At 38.4% G+C, this 22,131-nt stretch overlaps 1 protein-coding gene across 2 annotated transcripts in view; it reads left to right on the top strand.

The window, feature by feature from the left end:
* The window catches only part of cdh5 (cadherin 5), a 101,094-nt gene that overhangs the window by 17,415 nt on the left and 61,548 nt on the right, over positions 1 to 22,131 (top strand). The window contains exon 1 of one of the 2 annotated variants that reach the window (XM_055023414.1): positions 2,904 to 3,551. The exons of the other annotated variant lie outside the window; for it this stretch is intronic. The gene's annotated coding sequence lies outside the window, so the exon portion shown is untranslated. Of the gene's footprint in view, positions 1 to 2,903; positions 3,552 to 22,131 lie in introns of those variants that run through there. 2 annotated transcript variants of the gene reach the window in all.

Genomic DNA, 22,131 nt, shown 5'->3' with positions numbered 1-22,131 from the left:
ATTAAAGTACGCTCTAAAAAATTTATTCAAGAGCTAAAAATGTGGATTTTGCATAGAAACACTTGAACACAAAAATTACTACAGGAAAATAAAGCGTATACTGGCTGTTTTATGAGAAAATAAATATGCTGTTCCTGTGGTTATCATCAAAATATCTGGACTTTTTGCCTAATATCATTGTTTTACAAAAATTAGAAAGAAAATGTAAGAAAACTTCCTCTGTGAACCCTACCTTTGATTTTGTTTCACATTTGGCATAATAAATGTTTTATTCACAATTTGATCCTTAATTGATTTTGTTTTAGTTAAAAATGTTGAAAAACAACTATATTTTAAAAAGTCACAGGATGTCTATCTCCTTTTACAACTCATTCTTGAGTCTGAGCAGGTATGCAGTGCTGTTTTCATCATACACATGCTAACAGGATTTAGAAGATCTTTAAAACTGCAGACATTTTTTTATTATGTTTGCATGTCAAAAAATAGTAGTTCTTCTTGTCCTTTAAATACTTGATAACTTTGCTTTTATTTTTATGTTCAAACTTTTGCACAAACATGTGTTTGTGTGGGTATGTGTGTCTGTTGTTTTTTTTTATAATAACAGCAAATATTAGACTAATATTTGTTGGACTATTTGCAAAGTTTAAAGAATGAGTCAAAAATATAAAAAAGCCTGATTTGATGTTTATTTTAAAGTGTATTTTCACAATTTATGAAAAGCCCATTTACATCAAGTTGCCATATTTTACGTATCAGTCGAATATGATTCAGAATCAAATAAAATATACTTACAATTTGTTATTTTAATCAAGGGCTAGGTGATCTCAAAGGAACTGAAAGAATTAGTTTAATCATAGAGGAATCAAATTGTCCCATTACCGGGTTGAATTTAAAGCAACCTAAGGGACAAATTCGTATTAATGTTTGGGATTTCATGCATAAAGTAGGGAGACATATCGTCTTGGAGGTTCAAAGAGTCCTTCAGTAGATGCAGTGTTTAAAAACAACATTTTTTGTGATAGATTTTTTAGTAACTTGAGAGCCCAAAATGCACCGAATTTGGAGAATCGCCTGGCTGTTATTCCAATTTTGGTTTCTGTTTGGTACAAAAATATGGCATGAGAGCTTCCCTGTGCTGAATGATGGTGCTAAAATTGGATTCTTAAGAGGCAGAGCACAGGCTGATGGGAATTTGGCTTTCCTTTCGATCTGCTGATCAAATGTTATGCTCTCTATCATCAGCCTGCCTCAGCCGTGAACCAGAAGGGACTTTATGACTGCTGGCATGCAGTGTGCTCCAGTAGCACGCACATCTGCACACACCTGGATATGCACTCATGAGGGCCTGAGGATGCCTGCACTTCATGAAAGCATGGATGGTGAATTTACTATGAAATCAGAGAAAAAGTGCTTTATGATGTAATTTAGTGACAACAGAAGCTTCAGGTGTTACGTAGAAAATCAGTCTGGTACTCAGAGTGTCTGAAAGAAACATTTTTGTTTTTTTTAAATAAAAATTTGTATAAATTTTTGTTTGATAGGCAGTAGGTTATTTGCGTGAATACCTTATGCGCCTTCTGGTGGACAAAAACTATTTTATCATAGTTACATCTTTTATGAGATGAACTCAAGGTGTTCTTGGACTGTATCATACTGTAATCCAATATTTTCATGGGATACTAATCTATTACTTAATCTTTCCTTACGTTTAATTATTGTGCACAAGAGCAAAAATTATTATTTTTTTAAATAGCAGTAAAGGCAATCTAGTTAATGCTGATGAAAACGTTTTTATCTTTATTTTTCTAGCTCCCTTCAAATTATAATTTTTTACAATTTCAGTGAAATATATAAAGAAAAAACGTTATAAAAATGTATTTATTTTAAGACATGCAAATGAGATGATGGTACAGTGTTATAGAAATATTGGATGCCTACAACTCAAATTCAAAGTACTTTTTACATTTCGTCCAATATGTTAAATTAATTAATAACAATGCCACTAAAATAAGCATTCATCCAAATAAGTATGACATGTTAGTTTTGATTTTTCTAGCCGAACTTGTTGCCTCTTATACAGTTTGTGCGTTTGGTTGCTTTTGGACTCGCTGATTTATTGTTGTTGTTTTTTTCCTCATGATTTAAGAACAGTGACAAATAGAAAAGAAGCAGTGACCAGGTGAAAGCATAACAAAGCAGTTTTTGGATGACCTAGCAGCGAAGGAATTCCTCTACTGTGGGGTCAGTCTGACTTCCTCCTATTGAAACAGTAGCAGCACACAGAGCAGTGGGAAACCATGCGACCTCGCCAGATGACTCCGCTCTTCCTGTTCAGCTGATGAACACTTCACACCAGTCCACAGCTGTACTATCTTATTAAACTCATTCTGACAATGGCACTTAGACACACACACAAAAGAAAACACCTCAAAATAATTAACATTGTTGAAACAGAACTAAAGAAGATTTTACATTTGAGTTGGTCAAATATATTGGTACTGTGCTCCAGAGAATCTCAGAAGGATAAATCTGGATGTTTTTCATTCTCAAGAGACAATTCCTCAAAGCTTAAGCCAATATTTCCACACAAAAATGGTCACAGGAGATAGTATTCACTTAACACATTTACCTACATTTAATGTATGAGGAACCGCTCTAAAATGTTTTGAAATAACAAAACTTTTTATCAGTAGATATAAAAAACAATCAGAAGACATTAACTGTATCACTATACACTTTGTAGCCTTTAAACTCTAAATGCTTTTAATATCAAATCTTTATTTGGAAACTTGAAAACAAAACAGAATGGGAAGATTTATTAAAAATGTTGGTAGATGAGACTTCCTTCAGTACACAGTGTAACAAGGGCTTCAGGTCAGAAATGAAAAGATCTAGAAGTATTTTCAGGCAATACATGAACCCTTCACAGAACAAAACAGTCCATGAAATGCAAAAATTGTTTTAACATGAAACTGGAGTGAGATTTTAGGTTGGGTGCTTCAATCGTCCTTGTGCAGCTTTTACAATGACATTACTTCTTATGTCAAGGAACAGCAGGATAAGCTGACTGGTTCACAATCTGGCTTTTAAAATCCATTGAGTCAAGACTTTTGTCTATGTACATGTTTTAGGGAGATACAGCATACAACTTAAATGGCTTGAATTCATTGAGATGAAATCTCCATGATAAAATCTCTCATAGGTCTATGTCCAAAATGCTAAACCATTGGCAAATGAAGGTTGAAAACAGACAGTAAACTACCCCCAAAAACTTCCCCAGATCTCCTTTAGAAGAAACAACAGTGAACTCAGCCAGGCAGGAGGTGGCTGTCGAGGACTTCATGACTTCATTGATGAAAAGCAAAACACAAACGCTGCCAAGGCAAGAATCTTTGTGAAAACCCAAACAAGCGCTAAGCAGAAGAGAAATGTGAAAATATCAGCAGGTTGCACATGAAGGGAACAACAATAGAGAGCCGACAGAAGCCAGCTGTTTCAGTGAGATTGAAGCGTATTTGTACCGGAGACGGAGATTACTACAGCGGGTGAAGGTAGGGTAATTGTTATATTCGTGCTTGACAAGAACAGTGTGTTCTTTTGTTGCAACCTGAGGTGTGAAATGAACTTCAGTGGAGTTTGAAAATAAAATGTGTATAGATTTATATCTGCTTGAATGATGTGTGCACAGTTGATTTTTTTTCTTTATTGTGATCTAATGGGGGGCCCAGAAAATCTTTGGAAACCACTGCTATAAGACATTAGGTTTTTTTTTTATTTTTGCAAATCAGTCACTTATTTGTTCACAAACCCATTCACGGTTAATTTGCAATCAATATGTTTGTTTTTTGGCCGTCAGGCGGAAACAAGAGAACACAGAGAGAACCCACTGAAGATCAAAAACAGAAAATCCCTGGATATGTTCAAATAAACATAATCTCCACTACAGATGATATATTTGTCATTGTGTTTAAAAAGCAGCCTTGAAGCTCAGCTGCACTCTGTGTGCAGGCAAAGGGAGATGCTGTTGTCTTTCTAAGCAGGAAGACCAACTCTCCCTGGTGTACAGAGCATTAAAATGTAGAACAGGAAAACAATTTGTTTTCCCTTTTTTTAATTTTTGATAGAGCTCTGCAAACAAGGTAAAACAAATGAGTTCCTGTTGATAAAGAAGGAAGGGAGAGTGGGTAAAAATTGCTAGAGAAAGACTTTATCTTTTCAAATGACTGAATTCAAATGAACTCACAGTGCAAATGAAAACGTGTTCAGTTGAAACTGCCTGAAGCACAAAAAAGGGGAAATATACATTCTCTGGAAGACTGTTTCGTTGTTGTTTGGTTTGGAAATTTAATCCTTTGCACGACATTTTATAGTATGGCTTTGTTGGCTGAATATCCACCAAATTTGATGCAGAATAAATATTATGTCTTTCTGTTTGTTAATGAAGATCTTCTAATTTTCTGTATGCATATGGTTTTTACTTATTCTTTATAATGCTTTAGTTTTAAGCGTGGCTGTGTAATGATCTCAGCTGTTTGGGAGCCATGTTCAGCTCATAACTGACTGTTACCAGATTATTAGTTTAATAATGTAAAAATATTAACCAAGATTGTCTAAAAAATCCATCCATCCATCCTAAAGATGATTGGATGAATGACTGGAAAGCTGACAGTCTCTTCTTTTCTTCCCTCCTTGTAAATCTTTGCCATATTTTATTGAACTTTTACATTTATTTTTTAAAATATCTCAGTGAGAACAGAGGAGTCTGGAAATCTGACACCTGAACTTCTTTTCAATCCAAAAACACGATGGTGCCCCAGTGTTCAAAGATGAAACATCCAGCATAATTACAGCATGAGTTTTTTTCAAGGTCAGCGGGGTCACGTTATTTTCCGTGATGCCCCACAGTCCAGCTACCATACAGAGGAGAACATCAAGGTTAAAATGTGTTGATGTTTCCAGTAGGTGATCTCCCCTCTCCTTCTCTCTGATGATGCAACTCCTCATCATTCCTTGCTGAACGGTGCTAACTAGGGCCCGGCTCTGGGTCTCCTTCATCTATTTTCTTTCTTCCTTTTCATCCCCCTCTCCTCCATTTCTGCTGTTCTTTTTCTCTGCCGTCTCTGCGTGTGATTCAGATGTCCTCCCTAGAAGCACACAGACAGCAACAAATCTGACTGAGTTGTTTATCGCTGATGTTTCAACTCGGTGAAACCTGCAGCTATAGCTGTTGTGTGGAAAGGAATGAGATTAATTAGTCTCAATTACACAGACTGACAGACTCAGAGAAGGAGGGAAAAAGCTTGCAGGAGATGCAACGGCACAATCAGAGACAGAAACAGTTTTTTTTTCACATGATAAACAGACCGAGGCTATGCTTTCATGTCTCTAGTTTAACTGTGCGATGAAGCAATTGACAGTCTTTCTCTTCTTTTTTTCCACGTTCAGCTCTCTCTGTGTTATGTTCCCAGTTTTCCGTGTGTTTATTTCAGTTCCTGCGAGTTTATTTGGAGTTCTGTGTCTTCTGTGTTCTTCGTGTTGTCCTGTCTTCCCCCTTGATCACTCCCAGGTGTGTCTCGTCTCCTCGATTAGCCCTGTGTGTTTAATCCCACCTGTGTCCTTCGTTCCTCGTCGGATCCTTGTCATTGCTTGTTGGAGTTTGCTATTGTTTGTCCCTGTCCACTCATAAGATCTGTTGCTAGCGATGTGAACCCTGGCTTCCGCTCAGCCATGCTGCTGGGTTGTTTGCTTTTTGTGTTCTGGATCATCATCATCACCATTTCCTCCATTAAAACCAACCCACTTTTATCTGACCTGGATCTCCAAGCGTCTACCTCACCTTCTCACTGCACCACCTTTGTGACACTTTGGAGCCTTCCATCTTTTTCTTCACCTCCTATTTCTGTCAATTCACCTTTCTGCCTTTTCTTCCCTCAGTTTCTTACATAGTTTGGTGATTGGAGACTTCAAATTGTCACTGAATTTCATCATGAAGCCCCACTCTGCTCTCCCTGCCCTTGTTGCCTCCTGCCAAGCACACAAAGATATGCAAGTGTATCATACACAAGAGTCTAGGCTAAGACGCCACCAGGACCGAATTTGTGTTAAAAACAGTGATGGGAATCTTTTATTTGCTGAAAAATATATAAATGTACATCTCATAGATATCAGCCGAAGCAAACAAAGCAGAGATGTGAAGATAAAAAAAAGTGACCGGCATGTTTGGAACTCAGTGATCTCCTTGTGGCTTTGGTTGAGCACAAACAATCACAACAGCACTGGGTCAAACTGATATGCAGGAAGAGCTGCTGGGTGGTTTCTTGGATTTGTCTGTAATGTGTGTGTGTGTTTTTATTCCTCTCAATTTAATTTCCAGTGAAAACTGAAACAACCTGATCTGTTATTGATGAACATGTGAGTTGTGTTGATGTCACTTTTATCCAAAATGATATTCCGTAATGGAAGTGAGGAAAATATTCATTGTGACCTTGATGGTAATCTGAGGTAATGTAGCTTTGATTACAAATGCAACATTTGTTACATTTACAGCTACCGTGGTTCTCTTTGTCTGCTCTGAGTCAAACCAATCATTCTCTGCTCATGCTAAGCTCATGTGTTTGATTGGGTTGTTTTTACCCAGAATGCCCTGTGTAGTTGTCCACTTCCTGGTTTTGAAGTGCTCTCCAGTCCACTTGATTTCCATTCAAAAATTTCACTTCAACCAAACTGAGACTGAGGTTTGGAGTTGGACCAGAGTTTGATTAGCATTCAACCCAACAAAAAACCTCATACTTTGTAGACAAACAAACCAGAGTTTAATTGAAGCAAACTAAGCAAGGCTGGTGTTAATGATCAGAAGCTGTTTTAAAATAATGAGTAAAATCAACTTTCAGATGTGTTAAAGCTCACTAACCTGTGTTGAAAATAAACCTCCAAATAAATAACAAGGGGTGTTTAAGAGATCAAATATTTAACTAATGGGCTGTCAGTCTTTACCGTGAATACATTTTATCCCCATATAAAAGCTGCTGTTCTACAAATGCCTCAGGGTTTGGTTGGAAAACATTATTTTACTCTTAGCTTTAAATCATTTTTTAGTATATAATTTTAAAGTTTGACTTTTGAGACACTTACCAAGGTCAAGTACACACATTCGCTACACACATTACACTCATACTTTCACACAAAGGCCTTTGTATTTGTAACAGATTCAGAAACTGAATCACTTTCTCAGTCCAATCTCCAAGGAAATAGAGATTTAAGTGATACAGGACATCAGATGACCACTGGGCGTGTTCTTACATCATAAGCAACGAATCTTCCCGTTTTTTAATGATATGCTGTATAGACCTTTTTTCACTTCTAGTCTGTGATGGTAAGCGTCTCTTTTTTACTGCTAAAAAAGAATAAAAAAAAGTAAAGTCTGATTGCTTTGTGTTGGCTGATTTTCTGCACGTGTGCTTGCACGTTTTTGGTCTATCGGTTTAGAATACATATTTTTCACAACAACTTCTGAAAGCCCAACCAGCCTAACTTTGTCTAGAGAGTGTCCAGGAGAAAGCATATTCTCCTGAAATATTAGCATTACTACTAAAATAACTACATCAGATTATGTAAAATTACCTGGTAAATATGAAAAATGCAGAGTTTTTACATCATTCAAACATTACATTACAATATCTCTTAGAATGGAAATGAATACTAGGGATGGGTAAATGAGGTTTCGACCCAAAGCAAAACTGTATTAATAGTGTGTCACTGATAAAATGCTGACATTTCTTACAGAAAAGATGAAAGATGAAAAATCTGTCCTAAGGAAACATAAACTCTGCCTAGTGAACATTGCACTTTTACCAACCTACAGATGCCAAGTATCTGTAGGTTACTTGGCATGTGTGGTTCTTTGTCTGCTCTGAACATGATGGTCACCCATCATGTTTCTGAGGTGTTTTTCTTTTCTTTACACTGGAACCTGAACTCAGCAGCTACCTGTCAGCATATTTGGGGCAAAGTACCATAAGTGCGTTGCCCACAGCTCTATATGACACTTAACTGCTCTGGAAAACCTCCAGCAGGCACTGCTGCATACTGAAAATGTCTCCTTCCTGCTAAGGTGAGACTGCGCAAATAAAAATAGAAATGTATAGAGCAGGTATTTCAGCTGTAGGTCAGTGTGGAGTGTCACCAGTGACGTGTGGTCAGGGGAGGCAAATGAGGCAGAGCCTCACCAGTGATCATGGAAAATAGAATGATAAAATCATTTATGTTGCTATTTTCACTCTGTGGTTTGTACTGTAAAGTATTTATTCTGATTATTTTTTTCTCTTCAACATTGCTGAATTTTCGTATTTTCCCATTCAAATGCTCAGAAGAGCCAGCAGCGCGCTGAGCCTCACCTAACCTATGCTAACTGCATCGGCTGCCATCCTATGGGACCATGCTCCTCCAGTCCAATAAAATGGTGAAAAAACATTTCATATATGAACTAATTTGTTATAATTTAGCGTATGTACATAATGTACGGTGCTTTTTGTCACCAACTGTGCTGAGCAGTGATCAGAAACGGCAGAGAACAAATTTGAGGTGAAGCAGGCACTTCTCCTGCCTCATGGCAGGGGGCGCTCATGATCCCAGACAACTGCAGTGTAATATACAGTAATTGCGAGCTCACTATGCAGTGATATATTTATAGTTTTGTTTTCCCTCATACCACAGCAATCACTTACTAATAATTGCAAAATAAACACTAAGCCTAATACCTAAATTTCCAAGTTTCATTGAATTAATGGAATTATTCTACAACTGCAGCGCTGCTATGGATGACATGTATAAGAATTGTCTTTTTGCCCTCTAGCATTGTCCGCATGCTCAAAATTTTCTTATACAAACAATAACATGCAGGTCGTCTATATTTTTATATCTGATTATGATCTGATTAAGTCAGTGTCTCACCAGCTATGAATGGACTACGATGTCCATTGGCACCTCAAAGTGAAGCTCACAGCATGTCACACTATGATTACCCCAGTCAGTGTGCAATCACTCTTTGTGCTTTACCTGACAGTTGCACATGATTTTTGTAATATTATTTTTGTGCATTTATATACATGATGTATTGTATTTTGTTTTCCATTCACATGTTACCCCCTGATCCCAAGAACATGTTATTGTTTTGAAAAATAACAAATTTAATGCATGCAACTTAACATATTGAAATAGGATATAATAATTGACCATTCTTTTGGCAAGAGATTGAAATGAGCAAGAGTTCATTAAAAAGAAAATAAACAGTCGAAGTGAAAAGTCTGTTCAAATATTGAGTTCTGTCATTGTAAGAAAGAATAATGTGTAATAATGTGTATTTCTCTCAGTTACCTCTTAAGCGCCAACATTGAGCCACAAGTAGCAAAATGAGTGAGAAACAGATCAGATTCTTTGTAAAGTTTCTGTGTTTGTATGAAGCACAGCTCAGCACAAGGTTGAAAGTCTATAATGACTATAATAACTATATAGTTTTGGTTGTTCTGCTAGGGTCAGTTGCTGTTGGGTGATTCCACTTTTCCTGAATTCTGATCGACTGAGGGGTGGAACCAACTCGAGTATTGAGAGAGGAGAGCGAGAGACGATAGGGAAGACTCCTCCAAGTTTGCTGGAACTTTCGTGAGCATTTGATGAGGAAAAAAATCATCAAATGTTTGGGAAAAAACGGCTAAAAAGTGCAACAACCTAACTGTGCATTAACGCCAAGAGACAACTGACGGACTGAGGTGCGGTGAGCTGCATGGTATAGATCTGTACAGGAGCCGGTGGAGAGGGAGAGACCAGCTACGCCTGCTCTGGAGCCGCTGTTTGGACTTGGCTGTGCTTTCTTCCGTCTTTAGTGAGAAAGGCATGGATCTGTTTTACAGAGAGACAAGCCACTGGAGCTGGTTATTTCAGACCTGAGTGAAGACAGCCATTTCCAGCTCAATTTCATAATCAACAGTCATCAACACTTATTTTGACTACTTCAAATCAGTGCACAAACTAGCATAAACTGTTTATCAAAATAGAGGGACTGTTTCATTAATATTAATATCATTAATATCTTCAAACCCAAAGCAGCACAAACACAAACAAGCTCCAACTTAGCCGAACTGAGTGTGTGCAAATAAATAAATCAATTTAAATGTGAGCGGAGCCACGGAGTCGCTGACCTTTGATAACCCCTAGAAAACATTTTTCTTAATATCATTGGAATAATAGCAGCAACAAAATATTTTGCTGCACAATCGCAGCTGAGTTAATTGACACCTATTTTGTTTGATTTGATTCTTCAAATCAAACTAAATAGGGGGCTAGTTGGCCTTTCATGACTTCTGCAAACATTTCTTTATATCTTTAAAATGATAGCGGCACAAACAAAAAATGTTGCTGCACAAACAGACACCAATTTTGTCTGATTTGAAAAAGATGATGGGGGGGTCTTCACTCAGGTTTATGACCTGGGTGGGCAGTCCTGGTCCTCGAGGGTCAGTGTCCTACAACCTTCAGACTTCTCCCTGGCCCAACAAATTCAGTCAAACCGTGGAATCACCTCCTAAGTGAATTTAAGTTCTTCAGATTTCTGCTAATGACCTCATTATTAGACTCAGGTCTGTTGAAGTAGAGATGCATCTAAAAGGTGCAGGACTCCGGCGCTCAAGGCTTGGAGTTGCCCAGTCCTGGCTTATATAAATCAGCCACTGTGCATTGAGGACAGTGGTAAGGGATGTCAGCATCAGGCCTTCAACTGGGGGTTTATTGACTATATCCATCCATCCATCCATTTTCCGGTCACCCTTCTCCCTAACGGGGTCGGGAGGTGCTGGTGCCTCTCCAGCTGCGTTCCAGGCGAGAGGCGGTTATTGACTATATTGCTGACTTTATTTATTTAATTTTTTGGTTGGCCCACAAATTCAAAACTGTGCAAAATAAGTTCATTTAGAAGTCTATAAGAGTTTTAAAGAAAGGGAAAGCCCATGTTTCTAAACAAGGTGTTTGACAAAGCCTGTTGTATTTTTTAGGTTATTTGAAGGTTTAAAAAAAGCAAAAGGATGATGCTTAAAGGATTATTATTGTTGAGTTTTAATTTCTAATCATTGAGCCAGAGATAAGGTCTGTTGGTAACCGTATTCAGCGTGATGGTATGTTTCAGCACAGATGTTGAAGTGAAGCGATAGAGCTCAATAATAAATACCCAGTGCTTTTCTAACCTCTTTCTTAGCCATCTGTGCGTCTCCACATTCGTAATTTCCAGTAAGTCCTGGAAATACTTTCCCGTATTTCCAGGACTCGCTGACTTCATGTGATTTAAAGGAAATCTGTTGGCCCAGCTCCACTTCTGTCCACGTGTGCGAATGGTTTATGTACAAGCCTTTCTGGTCCCACTGTTTTTTCTACAGTTTGACGCAAATGAGGAGAGACTGCGTTAAAAGCATTAACATTTTCAAACCCCGAATCACTAATCAGGATGTTGTCTGGGAGCAGAGGAATTTGGCAGAATGCTGCATTATTTAGCATCCGCTGGTAGGCGCCCTCAAAGAAACACAGAGGCACATGCACTTCTTTCTCTGGCCTTTTTGCACTACTTTGATAAATGAAATACTGGAATATGAACAGGGCTCAACATTAAAACCCAGAATTCTTCATGTTAAGAATTAAAAAGAGGAATAACTTGATTTAGCTCGTTAATTAATTCTTTGTCCCGAATTCCTGTGTCTGTGTAAATGTGCAGAGAGAAAAGAGCAATCATACGACGTCAGACTTCAGATATTCAGAGTTTTATCCAGAGAAATTCAATGCAGTTCAGAATGTTACAATAATCATCTCACCTACTTATCAAAAAGTCCAAGACATGACAAAACAGAGACAAAGAACTGAGTAAAAAAAAGACAAAAGAATAACAGAAGATGCATCCTCCGGGAAACTCTCACTCAGCACAAAGAGATTCCAACTTCTGCTGTGAAACAAACCATTTTTTATAGACTGCATATTCTCCTCATTTAAATATATGCACTAGGAGGTGTGTTCTTTTCCTTTGTGTGTGCTGTCTTAATGTTAATGTTATTACCTCCTGCTAAAGAGCCCCAAAAGCAGATATACGGCAAACCCTTCTCGTACCAGCTGCTGTCCAGTTTGATATATGATTGCAGCTGCAGTATTATCTCTGCCTCAAAATGTTTCCACAAGAAAGTAGTTTGTATTTTTAACCAAGCTTGCACAAAATGTAATGCTAAATAATGACTATAAGTTTGGATCTAATAAGTAACTAATTCAAAACATGCTTAAAGAATATAGTTAATTCTAATATAGATAAAATTATTTATAAAAAGTTTTAAGATCCTAGTGAACTTTTGAACCATGCTCAGGAATTTGTTAATTGCCTGGCAGACAGACTCTCTGTCTAAAGAGATTCAAGGAGTCTAAGACTGTTTTCTGATTAGGAATTTCTGTAAGTTCTGAGTCACCAGCTGTCCCAGTTTGGATCTGTATCTAAGTTTATCTTAACCTAAAAGTTAACTTATGTACTATTGTGCTACTTTAAAATTCTTATTTCAACATTCATTATAAGAAAGAAACGTAAAATTAGATTCTTTTTTGTAAAGGCATGCATTTTATGCCAGATGTGGCGTCGTTCTCAGACATCCCTTCATGGATTGAGCCTCTGATCAGCGTCGGCCACAGAGTGATGAAAGACGACACAAGAAGAAACAAACAGCAGCGAGGAACAGGACGAGACAGGGCAGTGAAACAAGACGAGGCAGCAGGGCTGGAAGTCTCTGCAGTTTATTTGGATCAAATTCCTGCTGTGTGTGTTTGGATATTTTGCCTCTTTCTTTTAAGAGCCCAATTGCATTTTCACCTTTCCCTTTCACCTTCATTTGTTCTTTTAGCTTTTTGTGTTGATTGAAGGGCTCTACAAATTTGAGCTTTAGTTTACCACCACATGAACAGAGTCATGGCTACAAACTTTTGTATTTCATGACTTTGGTTTATACTTGATGTCAAGGAATCACTCCTTTCAGCTACCCTAGGAGGCTGAAAGGGTAGCTGAATCAGCTTTAGTCTGGGTTGGCTCAAGCTGATTGTCAAGCCTTGAGTTCTGGAAGCACAACATTGCATTCGTCCTGGTTTGAAAAATGTCTCACATCAGCATTTTCGAGTGAACAGGGTGTTTTTTACATGATATTCCAATAGACTTGGTTCAATTGTAACATTTTCAACTCGTTTACACTGCATTGAGTTGAACGAACCAAACTGGAAAGCCTGTTCCCCTCCTCACTTGTAGTGGTGCTGCACCAAGAGCCACTGTAGGAAAAAACATGAAAATCTCAGAAGACATTGAGTCCAAGTCCTTCTTAACAAAATGTAGACTAACTTGGAGCAGTGTCAGATTTTAGTGGTTGTAAGATTTCTCTTTTGTCTTTGACTGAAGACCATGAGCCATTTCTCTTGCTAGCGCTGGACTCACTCCTTTGTTTTGTTTGTTAAATTAAATTTCTTAACCCACATGCAGATCACTCTTAGAAGGCAGACGGAACGATATGAAGTTTATTGTACAAACAATGAATTGAATCGATGTCTCTGTCCGAGAAATCTGGGTGCTGGAAAAAGGAAACGGGAACACTAGAACACAATGGAAGACGATGAGTGCCGCAAATCAACAGGAATGAGGGTTCTTACTGATTATGGTGGAAAAGAGTCCGTGAGGAAAGGAAGCTGGAGAAAGGTTTGAGCTGGATCTGTGTGTGAGGTACCAGGACAAGAGAGATCTTGTGACTAACCAGTTTGAAGCCATTGGTCGGTGTTGACGATGGAGGAGGGACATGTTTCACGGGTGTGAGGAAGAGAAGAGGAGCATTACTAGTTGAGAAACAGGGATCAAGGGTTTTAATCTTGAGGAAACTTGGACAATCAGAAGATCTCAAGGAACAGAATCCAGGAGGTACCATAAAACCTTGGAAGGAGGACACAAGAAGGTAAGTCGAGAAAATAATCAATATAGAAGGAGGCAAATTCGTAGGAACAGTAACTGGCTCTAGGTAGCATGTAGGTATAACACTCAGGTGTTGAAGGACTGGAAATCACCTCCCCTTTCCGCTGGGTTGATTGAAGGTGTAAGAAGTTCACCAGGTCCATCCTCCACAGCGGCTCTCTGATTCCCTCTTGTGGAAAAAAAACCTAAACTCTGGCTTCCTAACCTTTACTGCAATTTTGATAAAACTGATGTTTTTGATAAAAGTCTTTGCACTAGGGTGACGATTTTGGTTTTAGTCATATTGAGATACTTTTCATATCACACAAGTTACAGGATCAATAGCCGGACATTCCTACTAGCGAAAACCACGAAGAAGATGACAGGAAGTATTGGGAGGACAATATGACTTGTTGAGTTTTTTTTAACAATGTTCAGCTGGTTCCATCAGAGCTCTCACAGCATCACATTTCATAAAAAGGTGTATCATTCCAATGTGCTGAATCCATAACTGTTTTCTTACAATCACAGACTAGAGTTAGCAGCTCCAAAGTAGGCGGGGCTTGTTGCTTCAATAAGACACTGATGAATTTGAATACATTTCATGTAACTGTCTACATCTGTCACTGCCAGTATTTTTAATGACTTATTGCGTAAATGTATGACTCAAGGGTGATTTTAATTTAATTTCTTCTTAAATGGAAACACCACAATTGTAAAATTGTGTTTTTTCAACATTGGTAGACAAAGATTTGTTCACATTTGTACTGGAAATTAAGCCATTTAGTATCAAACCCCGACAATCGTTTGAGGTCTCATGTTGACTGTTGCTGGTTTTGGTTTGAACTAAATCCTGTGGGAAATCTTGTCCACATAACATCGTCCTGTCTGTTCACATGTGTTGCTGATCAAAGTGTCAGGATACTTCTGGTTCCACATCCCTGCTAACTATCACATCTATATGTACAGTATGTTGTCATTTTGGTTAGGACTGTTGATTTGACAGTTGTGACAATCAGTCACTGCTGAATTACATTTCTTGTCCTGATGTGTATTTGTGTGTGTTGTGCAGCGGCAGCTGCCCCTAAATGTAACACTGCAATTATCATGGGCTCCATTACGCAGGCTAGTGTGAAACACAAGATAAGGAGAAAAACAATTGATGAAGAGAACTTAATTGCGTTATGGCAACATATTAATGTAAAGACATTGTTTGTTTTATACTGCTCTTGGTCTCCTCAGCCACCTTTTTTTATTACATCCCGCCCCTTTTTTCTCTTCCTCTCTAGCCATGTCAGCCTCAGGCAGTGTTTCGCATTACTACGAACATCAGGCAGAGGATAAATCCACCTCATACCTCTTTGAAGATACGGCCGTTTATTACGACATATATATACACACAAGGCATGTGGCCATCAGTCATGCATGATGACAGATCCTAATTGCTGTTGCTTGTCTACGCACATGCAGAAAACTGAGACAGAGGGACTGCAGCACACACAACACACACTGATCATGGTGGCATGTAGAAATAAACCCCCACAGAAACACACGCCGAGCAAGTGAGCCCGATCCGAACAATGTTGGCAGCAACCCTGCTATTTTAAAGGGCATACTTCACAAGATATCATCTCCTCATCATCTGTCCCTGGGGATAATTTTCTATTTACACCACAACATGTACACAAAAATAGCTGACCCTCTGATCTCAACAAGCATGCTTCAGTCGTAGTAGAGTAGTTGCACACATGAACGCATTATCGGTTCATGTCTTTCCATGTATCACTGGAGTCATGTCACAACAACGGTCAGAAAAAATCTGAAATGATGTTTTGGATGAAAATCACTGCTTTGCCTCAATTCTGCTGTTGAACAGCAGAATTGAGGCAATAAAATATATTTTCCCGCTTATTCTGTTAATTTTTCACCACACTAAATGTTTTTGATCACCAAACAAAATTTTAACATCCAGCAAAGATAGCCTGACTAAATACACAAAGCAGATTTCAAATCTAATGAAATGAAGCGAAAGCAGAAGCCTGGCTTTGCTCAAAGAGAAGAAATATAAATCTTTAATTTACTGAGACTGTTTTGTCCTAAAGTTGAATGTCTGTATTGAAGCTTCATTTATTGACATTTTGGAATTGTTCAAGTAGTTAGGCATCTATGTTCCTAAATATTATTATTAAAATAATATTTTATTTTATTTTGGCTTATACTTATTTTGAAGTGGCAGACTGTTTACACAGCAGCTCCATTTCCTCTCCACAAGTTCTCCAGCTACAACGTTGTAGAACCACAGCAGAAACACTGAAACAGAAACACTGAAGCAGAAACACTGAAACAGAAACACTGAAACAGAAACACTGAAACAGAAACACTGAAGCAGAAACACTGAAGCAGAAACACTGAAACAGAAACACTGAAACAGAAACACTGAAACAGAAACACTGAAACAGAAACACTGAAGCAGAAACACTGAAACAGAAACACTGAAGCAGAAACACTGAAGCAGAAACTGAAACAGAAACACTGAAACAGAAACACTGAAGCAGAAACACTGAAGCAGAAACACTGAAGCAGAAACACTGAAGCAGAAACACTGAAACAGAAACACTGAAACAGAAACACTGAAGCAGAAACACTGAAACAGAAACACTGAAGCAGAAACACTGAAACAGAAACACTGAAACAGAAACACTGAAGCAGAACACTGAAACAGAAACACTGAAGCAGAAACACTGAAACAGAAACACTGAAGCAGAAACACTGAAGCGGAAACACTGAAACGGAAACACTGAAGCAGAAACACTGAAACAGAAACACTGAAGCAGAAACACTGAAACAGAAACACTGAAACAGAAACACTGAAGCAGAAACACTGAAACAGAAACACTGAAGCAGAAACACTGAAACAGAAACACTGAAGCAGAAACACTGAAGCAGAAACACTGAAGCAGAAACACTGAAGCAGAAACACTGAAGCAGAAACACTGAAGCAAACACTGAAACAGAAACACTGAAGCAGAAACACTGAAGCAGAAACACTGAAGTAGAAACACTGAAGTAGAAACACTGAAGCAGAAACACTGAAGCAGAAACACTGAAACAGAAACACTGAAACAGAAACACTGAAGCAGAACACTGAAACAGAAACACTGAAGCAGAAACACTGAAGCAGAAACACTGAAACAGAAACACTGAAGCAGAAACACTGAAGCAGAAACACTGAAGCAGAAACAATGAAACAGAAACACTGAAGCAGAAACACTGAAAAAGAAACACTGAAGCAGAAACACTGAAGCAGAAACACTGAAACAGAAACACTGAAACAGAAACACTGAAGCAGAAACACTGAAACAGAAACACTGAAGCAGAAACACTGAAACAGAAACACTGAAACAGAAACACTGAAGCAGAAACACTGAAACAGAAACACTGAAGCAGAAACACTGAAACAGAAACACTGAAGCAGAAACACTGAAGCAGAAACACTGAAGTAGAAACACTGAAGCAGAAACACTGAAGCAGAAACACTGAAGCAGAAACACTGAAACAGAAACACTGAAACAGAAACACTGAAGCAGAAACACTGAAGCAGAAACACTGAAACAGAAACACTGAAGCAGAAACACTGAAACAGAAACACTGAAACAGAAACACTGAAGCAGAAACACTGAAACAGAAACACTGAAACAGAAACACTGAAGCAGAAACACTGAAGCAGAAACACTGAAGCAGAAACACTGAAACAGAAACACTGAAGCAGAAACACTGAAACAGAAACACTGAAACAGAAACACTGAAGCAGAAACACTGAAGCAGAAACACTGAAGCGGAAACACTGAAACAGAAACACTGAAGCAGAAACACTGAAACAGAAACACTGAAGCGGAAACACTGAAGCAGAAACACTGAAACAGAAACACTGAAGCAGAAACACTGAAACAGAAACACTGAAGCAGAAACACTGAAGCAGAAACACTGAAGCAGAAACACTGAAACGGAAACACCGAAGCGGAAACACTGAAACAGAAACACTGAAGCAGAAACACTGAAGCGGAAACACTGAAGCAGAAACACTGAAACAGAAACACTGAAACAGAAACACTGAAGCGGAAAACTGAAACAGAAACACTGAACAGAAACACTGAAGCGGAAACACTGAAGCGGAAACACTGAAGCGGAAACACTGAAGCAGAAACACTGAAGCGGAAACACTGAAACAGAAACACTGAAACAGAAACACTGAAGCGGAAACACTGAAACAGAAACACTGAAGCGGAAACACTGAAACAGAAACACTGAAACAGAAACACTGAAGCAGAAACACTGAAGCAGAAACACTGAAGCGGAAACACTGAAGCAGAAACTGAAACAGAAACACTGAAACAGAAACACTGAAACAGAAACACTGAAACAGAAACACTGAAGCAGAAACACTGAAGCAGAAACACTGAAGCAGAAACACTGAAACAGAAACACTGAAACAGAAACACTGAAGCAGAACACTGAAGCAGAAACACTGAAACAGAAACACTGAAGCAGAAACACTGAAACAGAAACACTGAAGCAGAAACACTGAAGCAGAAACACTGAAGCAGAAACACTGAAGCAGAAACACTGAAGCAGAAACACTGAAGCAGAAACACTGAAACAGAAACACTGAAGCAGAAACACTGAAGCAGAAACACTGAAACAGAAACACTGAAGCAGAAACACTGAAGCAGAAACACTGAAACAGAAACACTGAAGCAGAAACACTGAAACAGAAACACTGAAACAGAAACACTGAAGCAGAAACACTGAAACAGAAACACTGAAACAGAAACACTGAAGCAGAAACACTGAAGCAGAAACACTGAAGCAGAAACACTGAAACGGAAACACCGAAGCAGAAACACTGAAGCAGAAACACCGAAGCGGAAACACTGAAACAGAAACACTGAAGCAGAAACACTGAAACAGAAACACTGAAACGGAAACACTGAAGCAGAAAACACTGAACCGAAACACTGAAGCAGAAACACTGAAGCAGAAACACTGAAGCAGAAACACTGAAACGGAAACACCGAAGCGGAAACACTGAAACAGAAACACTGAAGCAGAAACACTGAAGCGGAAACACTGAAGCAGAAACACTGAAACAGAAACACTGAAGCGGAAACACTGAAACAGAAACACTGAAACAGAAACACTGAAGCAGAAACACTGAAACAGAAACACTGAAGCAGAAACACTGAAGCAGAAACACTGAAGCGACAGAAGCGGAAACACTGAAACAGAAACACTGAAACAGAAACACTGAAGCGGAAACACTGAAACGGAAACACTGAAGCGGAAACACTGAAACAGAAACACTGAAAAACAGAAACACTGAAGCAGAAACACTGAAGCAGAAACACTGAAGCGGAAACACTGAAGCAGAAACACTGAAGCAGAAACACTGAAACAGAAACACTGAAGCGGAAACACTGAAGCAGAAACACTGAAAGAAACACTGAAGGAAACACTGAAACAGAAACACTGAACAGAAACACTGAAGCGGAAAACACTGAAGCAGAAACACTGAAGCAGAAACACTGAAGCAGAAACACTGAAACAGAAACACTGAAACAGAAACACTGAAGCAGAAACACTGAAGCAGAAACACTGAAACGGAAACACTGAAGCGGAAACACTGAAAACAGAACACTGAAACAGAAACACTGAAGCAGAAACACTGAAGGCAGAAACACTGAAGCGGAAACACTGAAGCAGAAACACTGAAACAGAAACACTGAAACAGAAACACTGAAGCAGAAACACTGAAGCAGAAACACTGAAGCAGAAACACTGAAACAGAAACACTGAAACAGAAACACTGAAGCAGAAACACTGAAGCAGAAACACTGAAGCAGAAACACTGAAGCGGAAACACTGAAGCAGAAACACTGAAACAGAAACACTGAAACAGAAACACTGAAGCAGAAACACTGAAGCAGAAACACTGAAGCAGAAACACTGAAACGGAAACACTGAAGCGGAAACACTGAAGCAGAAACACTGAAGCAGAAACACTGAAACAGAAACACTGAAACAGAAACACTGAAGCAGAAACACTGAAGCGGAAACACTGAAGCAGAAACACTGAAGCAGAAACACTGAAACGGAAACACTGAAGCGGAAACACTGAAGCAGAAACACTGAAGCAGAAACACTGAAGCAGAAACACTGAAGCAGAAACACTGAAACAGAAACACTGAAACAGAAACACTGAAACAGAAACACTGAAGCAGAAACACTGAAGCAGAAACACTGAAGCAGAAACACTGAAACAGAAACACTGAAGCAGAAACACTGAAGCGGAAACACTGAAGCAGAAACACTGAAGCAGAAACACTGAAGCAGAAACACTGAAGCAGAAACACTGAAACAGAAACACTGAAACAGAAACACTGAAGCAGAAACACTGAAGCAGAAACACTGAAGCAGAAACACTGAAGCAGAAACACTGAAGCAGAAACACTGAATGCTTGTGATTTACGCTTTGGGGTTAAATATTTTAGTTAGCAGTGTTCACCCACCACTGCCAAAAATGTTGGGAATAAAGATGTTTTTTAGAAAATGTGAGACAGACATTTGCATTCATTTTGATCCGCATTACCATTTAACTCTACAAAGGAGGCTGTTTTTACCTAATCTCTTTCTTAGGTTTTTACCAGCCTAAGATCAACTCTCTCCTCGTATATCTTCCAGTTTTGTACAGTTTTATTCTGTATGCTGAATGTGTCATGCACTTACGACTGGAATGAAAGAAAAATCGTCTCTCAAAGGAATAAGCCTGGCATCCTTTATGTATGCTGGTGATATAAGCCTGGTAATAGGATACCATCCATCAGTTAACCTGGCTTGACCATTTGATGGATTATCTAATTACTCATATCACAGTGGATATATCACATTACATCCTCAAGTGTCTAGGTTGAATTTGTTTAAATTATAATCCCTGCTTGTGACCCAAATTCATTACAACCACAAAGACTGAGGTAATCCTAAAGAGATGCTGCGTTTAAGTGGAGATGAAACTTTTCCTTAACCAGCAAACCCTGAGAAGCCACTTTGATAACTTTGATCACTTTTTTCCACTTACATAATGCTTCTCTAAATGCTGATAAACGATCAAGCTGACTGACTTATGAATCCTGACTAAAAATGATCAGAAAATGAATTTCGTGATTAGTTTGTAAAGACATTGAAATGTCTTTCTCAGCATGTATGAGGCAGTTGCAAATTTAAGAGTTAGTAGGTGGAGCACATTAAATCTGAAACATTTTGATAAAATAGATGTTTCATTTACCGAATTCAACATGATTTTGTTTCCAAACCAGATTAAACAAAGTTATTTGAAAATCATGCCACCTGAAATCACAAAGATTAAATTAGAGTTTGTGTTTGTTTTTTTTACAATGTCTACAGCTATGATTGATTCTTACAGTTTATTTGTTATCCCTTCAAAAAAGTAGCAAGCACACATCTTAGTCTCTTATAATTGACACATAATGCTGACACATGTTTGAGAAAGACAAAAATGTTTTATGAATGACACAGGTTTATTGATAAAGCATTGAAAGCATTGAAAACTGTAATTCCTCTATCACTCTGCTTATGCATTTCTTATCTTCTTGTGCACATGTTCATCACATCTTGCAGACATGCCTGGTTCAATCCAAGATATTACACCAGATGATGCAAGCACTGGCTAAGAGGCAATGCTTCATTTCAGCCTGAGCCCTTGAAACAAGGAAGGTAACATTCAGATGAAATATATAAGAAATATGTATTTCGTGTGTCCAGTAACAGTAAGCAAAGTCTAAGGATGCAGATATCTCATCTCCTACCTGAACCACAGCGCTGCCAGATCAGCAAAATCACTTTGACACATATCCTCCAATGTATGTCGGGGCAATAAACCTTTTTTAACAATTAATTACGTTTTCTGTTTTTGTAGGTTTAATTTTGGAAAAAAATCACTTTTCACCAATTAGGTTTCCTAAATGATGAACTACCATCTTGTTTTTCAAGTGTGTTTTACAGATTCTATTTTGACTTTGAAGTCAGGTTAAATCAGAGAAGGAATTGTCAAAATAAAAGATGGT

The sequence above is a fragment of the Poeciliopsis prolifica genome, unplaced genomic scaffold (genome assembly GCF_027474105.1).
Source record: "Poeciliopsis prolifica strain line A6 unplaced genomic scaffold, Auburn_PproV2 SCAFFOLD100, whole genome shotgun sequence".
NCBI classification, from domain to species: Eukaryota; Metazoa; Chordata; class Actinopteri; order Cyprinodontiformes; family Poeciliidae; genus Poeciliopsis; species Poeciliopsis prolifica.
Note: the sequence above shows the minus strand (reverse complement) of the source record. Positions and strands in the feature narration are given on the sequence as shown.